Source organism: Cervus canadensis, chromosome 3 (genome assembly GCF_019320065.1).
Source record: "Cervus canadensis isolate Bull #8, Minnesota chromosome 3, ASM1932006v1, whole genome shotgun sequence".
Classification (NCBI taxonomy): domain Eukaryota; kingdom Metazoa; phylum Chordata; class Mammalia; order Artiodactyla; family Cervidae; genus Cervus; species Cervus canadensis.
In genome coordinates this window covers 85,072,105-85,079,984 of record NC_057388.1, presented here as the reverse complement: position 1 = coordinate 85,079,984, position 7,880 = coordinate 85,072,105, and the positions used below count along the sequence as shown (strand labels likewise).

The 7,880-nt window shown below is 37.3% G+C and overlaps 1 pseudogene; it reads left to right on the top strand.

Moving 5' to 3' along the window:
• The first annotated feature begins 2,020 nt into the window (after nt 1-2,020).
• Nucleotides 2,021-3,683, top strand: LOC122437942 (annotated as a pseudogene).
• The last annotated feature ends 4,197 nt before the right edge of the window (nt 3,684-7,880 follow it).

The window sequence follows — 7,880 nt, the reverse complement described above, 5'->3', positions numbered from 1 at the left end:
ATGGGGTAGTTACTGGGGACTGCAGTGTAAAAAAGCTATCATCTTGTACTCATGGAAATCAATATATAAAATCTATCTTGAATGATATAATATAAACTTAATCTTTGCTTTATAACTCATATTTTAATGTGTATGATTGCATTAGCTACCTTTCATTCCTAAACTCAATCAGTTCAATACAAAAATTAATTGTATTTAACTAACCACAGCTTAGTAAAATGGAAAAGTAAAAAACAGACTAATCCAGACCTTCATTAAGTGCACCAGTCAATAATTTCTACAAAAATTTATTCTTGAGAGTCATTTGGACAGTCGAGAAATTTTTATGCCTTTAGGTGCATGAAAGCTAGCCTTGAAGAAGCTACCTCTCCACAAACTTCCATTCCAGTAACATTATTAAAATTAATCCAAGAGCATTAGGAAATGTCTCCAAAAGTATCTGCTTATGCCACAGGTCATGGAAAGAGAGAAACCAGCACTAGCAGTTTTTACCACAAGATTATAGGGCAGAATCGGTAAATATGAATCCAACTCAGGAGAGTAGTGATAAGATATCACAAACTGACCATTCTGCAGATGGTTTAGAGAGCAACCGGTTCAGATAATAATCAGAAAATGGAGAACACTGGTAGGATCTGGGGAATACAAGTAACTGGGATAAAAAAGGTAGAATTTCATTCCTTCAGGATATAAAGATTTATTAATTATAAAAAAAAAGAGTAAAAACTCGAGGAGGAGGGGGTGTTTTACAAAGCTAAAAAAGAAGCACGTTAAAATGCTTCCTGTCTTACCAATGGATGGAATATCAAGAGAAGTGAATCTATTTGAAATTAATTTTACACTAATTACATTTAGAATGGTACTTAGTTAGAGAGAAGGCTTCCCTTGTCTCTTGTGGCTCAGATGGTAAGGAATCCGACTGCAGTGCATGAGACCTGGGTTCGATCCCTGGGTTGGGAAGGTCCCCTGGAGAAGGGAAAAGCTACCCAGTCCAGGATTCGGGCCTGGAGAACTCCATGGAATGCACAGTCCATGGAGTTGCAAAGAGTCAGACACAACTCTGCGACTTTCATTTTCACTTTCACTTGGTTAGAGAAGCTGAACACAGAGAAGAATGTCTACTACTAATTTATTTTGCATGGTTATAATAATGTAAACTCTATTTTTTGCCTTACATTTTTTGACTTCGCCTAATGACAGAGCTTCCCAGGTGGCCCTAGTGGTAAAAAACCTACCATCTGCCAATTCAGGTCAGACATAAAACAAACCAGTCTGATTCCTGGATCAGGAAGGTCCCCTGGAGAAGGGAATAGCAATCCACTCCAGTAATCTTTTTTTTTCTAATTTGTTTATTTTTTAAATGAAGGATAATTGCTTTACAGAATTTTGTTGTTTTCTGCCAAACCTTAACATGAATCAGCTGTAGGTATATATATATATATATATATATATATATACCTATGCCTATATATATATATGTATATACACCTTCCCTCTTGACCCTCCCTCCCATCTCTCTCCACTGGAGAATCCCATGGACAGAGGAGCCTGGCAGGCTATAGTCCATAGGGTCGTACAGAGTTGGACACGACTGAAGGGACTTAGCACATCACAGCAAGGACAGAGAATAAATATAATGATGTGTGATTTTCAGATGAGAAGTAAAATGACATCAAACTTTAAAAGGTAAAAGTGTACATAATATAAGATACCGAATTAATTACAAGTGAAGTATTATAGAAGACTGTTGTTACTCTTATTTCAGATGGAAATCAAGAAAACAATAATACAAAGGAAAAACCTAGAACTATAGCATATTTTCCGAAAGTTTAGAGGTAACAAAAAATTAAGATCATATTAAACTGTAAATGTCATTCATTGGTGGTGTGAATCGCAAGTGGAAATGGAAAGTATTTAAAGGAATTAAGTCCCGATCTTTGTAAAGAATAAATGACTTTTTTGCAACAGGTTTGCTGCCAGGACACAGGTGTAGTGAAAACCCCATTAAACCTAAGCAAAAATGGGAAAGGAAAAGACCCACATCATCATCGTTGTCACTAGACACGTAGATTCAAGGAAGTCTAGCATGACTGGCCATCTGACCTACAAATGTGGAGGGATTGACAAGAAAACAGTTAAAAAGTTCAAGAAGGAGGCTGATGAGATGGGAAAGGGCTCTTTCGTATATGTCTGGGTCTCAGACAAACTGAAAGCTGAACGTGAGTTAGGTATCACCACTGATATTTCCCTGTGGAAATTTGAGAACCAGCAAGCACTACGTGGCCATCATTGATGTCCCAGGACACAGGGACTTCATCAAATACATGATCCCAGGCTGGATGTGCTGTCCTGATTGTTGCTGCTGGTGCTGGTGAATTTGAAGCCGGTATCTCCAAGAAAGGGCAGACCCGTGAGCATGTCCTTCTGGCTTTCACTCTGGGTGTGAAACAACTAATTGTTGGAGTTAACAAAATGGATTCCACCGAGCCACCCTATAGCCAGAAGAGATAGGAGGAAATTGTTAAGGAAGTCAGCACCTACATTAAGAAAATTGGCTACAACCCTGACACAGTAGCATTTGTGCCAATTTCTGGCTGGAACGGTGACAACATGCTGGAGCCAAGTGTTAACATGCCATGGTTCAAGGGGTGGAAAGTCACCCACACGGATGTCAATGCCAGTGGAACCACCCTGCTTGAAGCTCTGGATTGCATCCTGCCACCAGCTTGCCCAACTGACCAGCCCTTGTATTTGACCCGCCAAGATGTCTATAAAATTGGTGGCATCGGTGCTGCCCCTATGGGTTGAGCGGAGACTGGTGTTCTCATACCTGGCCTGGTAGTCACCTTTGCTCTAGTCATTGTGACAACTGAAGTGAAGTCTGATGAAGTGCACCATGAAGCATTGAGTGAAGCCCTTCCTGGGGAGTGTGGGCTTCCATGTCAAGAACGTGTCTGTCAGAGATGTTCGTCATAACATTGTGGCTGGCAACAGCAAAAATGACCCACCAGTGGAATCAGCTTTCTTCATAGCTCAGGTGATTATTTTGAACCATCCAGGCCAAATCAGTGCTGGATAGGCCCCTGTGCGGGATTGTCACACAGTTCATATTGCTTGCAAATTTGCTAAGTTGAAGGAGGAGATTTATCATTGCTCTGGGGAAAAGCTGGAAGATGGCCCCAAACTCTTGAAATTCGGTGATGCTGCCATCGTTGATATGATTCCTGGCCAGCCCATGTGTTTTAAGAAGTTTTCTGACTCTCCTCCCCTGGACCTTTTTGCTGTATGTCACATGAAACCGACAGTTGCTGTGGGGTCATCCAAGCAGTGGACAAGAAGGCAGCTGGAGCCGCAAGGTCACCAAGTCTGCCCAGAAAGCTCAGAAGGCTAAATGAATATTATTCCCAATACCTGCCACCCCAGTCTTAATCAATGGTGGAAGAATGGTCTCAGAACTGTTTGTCTCAACTGGTCATTGGAATTTAATAGTAAAAGACTGGTTAATGATAACAATATATTGTCAAACCTTCAGAAGGAAAGGAGAATGGTTTATGGGCCATATGTTTTGTATGCAGCAGCTTTAAGTTATTAATTTTTAAAATTAATACTTTTTAATGGAAGCAACTTGACCAAAAATCTGTCACAGAGTTTGAGACCCATTAAAAAAATTTTTTAATAAGAAACCTGTGTCTGGACCTATATATATATAGCATGGGGAACTCCACACAGTGCTATGTAATGGTCTATATGGGAAAAGAATCTGATAAAGAGTGGATATATGTATAACTGATTCACTTTGCTATATATGTGAAACTACACAACATTGTAAGTCAACTATACTCCAATAAAAATTTTAAAAATAATAATAATAAAAAAGAAACCTGTGTCTTATTTTGGGCAACTTTGTAACTTCCTATAGTATTATTTTGGAAAGAATTGCTCATAACCTATTTCTGGTGAAACAGTTTTCTATTTATGGGTTTGTAGTTCTGAAGTGGAGCTTCAGGTTTGTTAACCTTGTGTTGAGAACTCATCTATTGTAAGAAACATCTTGAGAAACATTGGTGTAACACTTTATAGGTTAGGATAGATGAGTAAAGAATAGCTGTTTTATATGTAAACAAATGTGTAAGGTCAGATTCTATAGTATAAAAGCTCCTGTTGCATATAAAGTTTTGTGATTACATAAATACTGAGTAAATTTATGTCAAATTTTAGTTACCCAGTTATGAGAATGTACATTCACATTTATTTTTTTTTCCCATTTATTTTTATTAGTTGGAGGCTAATTACTTTACAATATTGTAGTGGGTTTTGTCATACATTGACATGAATCAGATTTACATGTATTCCCCATCCCGATCCCCCCTCCCACCTCCCTCCCCACCCAATCCCTCTGGGTCTTTTACATGTATTCCCCATCCCGATCCCCCCTCCCACCTCCCTCTCCACCCGATCCCTCTGAGTCTTCCCAGTGCACCAGGCCTGAGCACTTGTCTCATGCATCCCACCTGGGCTGGTGATCTGTTTCACTATAGATAATATACATGTTTCAATGCTGTTCTCTCGAAACATCCCACCCTCGCCTTCTCCCACAGAGTCCAAAAGTCTGTTCTGTACATCTGTGTCTCTTTTTCTGTTTTGCTTATAGGGTTATCATTACCATCTTTCTAAATCCCATATATATGTGTTAGTATACTGTATTGTGGTTTATCTTTCTGGCTTACTTCACTCTGTATAATGGGCTCCAGTTTCATCCATCTCATTAGAACTGATTCAAATGAATTCCTTTTAATGGCTGAGTAATATTCCATTGTGTATATGTACCACAGCTTCCTTATCCATTCGTCTGCTGATGGGCATCTAGGTTGCTTCCATGTCCTGGCTATTATAAACAGTGCTGCGATGAACACTGGGGTGCATGTGTCTCTTTCAGATCTGGTTTCCTCCGTGTGTACACCTTATCTTCGACAAAGGAGGCAAGGATATACAATGGAAAAAAGACAACCTCTTTAACAAGTGGTGCTGGGAAAACTGGTCAACCACTTGTAAAAGAATGAAACTAGAACACTTTCTAACACCATACACAAAAATAATCTCAAAATGGATTAAAGATCTAAATGTAAGACCAGAAACTATAAAACTCCTAGAGGAGAACATAGGCAAAACACTCTCCGACATAAATCACAGCAGGATCCTCTATGACCCACCTCCCAGAATATTGGAAATAAAAGCATTCACATTTATAATATTTAAGTAGCTAATCTAAAATATGAGGCTTAAACAGCATTGAGCATTGCCTTGCCAGAGTTAATTGTATCCAAATTCTAGGAAAAATAAAAGTTGCTGGAAACTAAAAAAAAAAAAAAAGAATAAATTTGTGTAAAGTTATGATTAAAAATTAGAGATATGCAAAATAAACCATTTATTTTAAAATACCTGATTAAGAATCTACAAATAGGGACCTTTGGAAGCTAACATCCAAGATGGCTCCCAAAGATTCTCATGTGCTCGGTAGTTTTCATTCATACTGAATAAGATTGATGGAATCAATGAACTATTGTGCCAACAGTATCTGTGACTTCCAAATCTACATCATAAAACACATTGAAGCTTACACCATGCTTTCCTGGATCACTCATCCTGGGGAAGCCAGCTGCAATGTCATGAGGACACTCAGAAAGCTGTGCAGAAAGGGTGAGGATCTGAGACCTCCTGCCATCAGCCAACATCAACTTGTCACTGCTTATGTCATTAGTTAGGGAAACAGAAGGACTCCAAGTGGCCCAAACTAGTAATAACATGATATTTTGCTACTTTTGAGCCATCATATTTATTTTTTCTCTTTGTTTTTGGACAAAAGTGGGGTTGACAGGCAAATAAGGACGCAGGAATATATGAATTCCTAAAAAAATTATCCACCTCACCTTGACATTTACTTTGCATATGTTCCAATATAACAATACTTGAAATTCTAGATAGTCTATGAATGAAACAAATTAAACATCTGTTAACACCCCCAAGTAATTATTTATAATTTGGAGATATCATCAATATTTTGGCAAAAATTTAAAATATATTTATGTGTGAGGTGAGTTGAGTTCAAGCAAGTCTTTTGATTTTGAAAACTCCAAAATAATTATTTTCAGACATCTTAAGCATAGGCTTTATTTTTTAGACTTTAACTACCTAAGAAAGTAAACATTTTACTTTGAAATTCTGGAATAGATTTTATTTATCCTATTCAAGATAGGCTAAATATTTCATAGACATTATTAAAGATTTAAGAGCTATTATAAAACACCTGGTATATAAGTGAAAATAAAATAAATCTAGGTGAATTCCTTCAGATTTATTTTATTTTCACTTATATACCAGTGAATTCCTTTAGGGTCACTAAATAGTGAGAACCGAACCACTTCACAACACTAAACAAAAATACAACTACTACATTGGCATCTACAGTAAATAAATCACTGATCAGGTCATATATTTTGATTTACAGACAGACACCAATTTCAATTCCAGAAATATCACCTAAAAACTTACGCTGAAAATTTAAAGATAAGTAAGAAACTTTTAAGAGTACCATTAACACAGAAGCAGGACCAAGTAAGGCATCATTTCCCTCATTTCCAACAGCCAATTAAACTTTGGAAACAATCCAACTTTATCCATTGTTAGTATCACTCAGTTCAGATTCAGCATCATCTCTGGATGTAGATTCCTAGCAAGCCTTTCTGGTTCTAGAAATAGCCGGTGAAGAATATGGTTCAAAACATCCCTCGGATGCTTAAACATGCTCCCTGATGAAAATCCTATAATGATTGTTTATTTTCCTGATGCCTATTTCACTTGCACCAAATTCCCTTGTATTGTAACAAGTCCCCTCGTAATTTATAACTTAGCCTCTCCCTCTCTTTCACAACTTAAAATTTACTTGCAATTGTGCAATGCTACACTAATCTCAAAGAGATTACTCATTTTGTTCTCTCTTTGCCTGCAGTGCCCTTCAGTCAATCCACCCCACTAGGACCTAGGTAACCTCTCCTCTTCTGTAAGACTGTAAGATTACGTGAGTCATTGGTGTGTGTGTGTGTGTGTGTATGGGTGTGTTTGGTGGGGGAGGGGATTTTCATTCCTGAAATTGTGAACTGTTTGGTAAATTTTTGTTTGCAGACTATGACAAGTAGATTGACTCAATATCCTTGTCCTGTCTATTTATTCACATTTAACTGTTTATTATGCATTGTTTCACATTTGTGATTTTCCTACATATTGTTCTATCTCTGTATATGCCACTATAGCCAGGCTCATTTCTATGTAGTTACATCTCAAGGCAGTTATTTTGAGAGAATTAAACCAATAGCCAAAATAATTTAAAATAAAGATGTCCTTCAGATGTTGAGAAAACTGCCCCCAAGAGCCCAGTCAGTGGTGTTTATAGTATTTTGCAAATGTACAAGAAGTCCATAATGGCCCAGAAATGTGTGATGATCAAAATAATTACATTTTATTCAAAGAGAGATCTGATTTAAAATAATAAAACTTGATCCAATGCAAAATAATCACACATTATCTTTGTGATATGTAGGCTTCTATAGCAAAGGAAAAGAAACTCTACAACTTATGATACTCTTGTATGGGACCAATTATCTTTAAGATGCAAGAATAACTTTGCAACCTTCTTTCCATGTCAGAAGAAAAGATGAATATACAAAGTATTCTTTTAACTAATTATTTCATTGGCATCAACTATTTTACAAACTTTCCCCATACATTTCATCTTGAATGCATGATCTTCTCTATGATCCTATGGTCAAAAATTAAACGACTTTAATCATACCCGCTCAGTTAATCTCTTAACCAACTTCATGAAT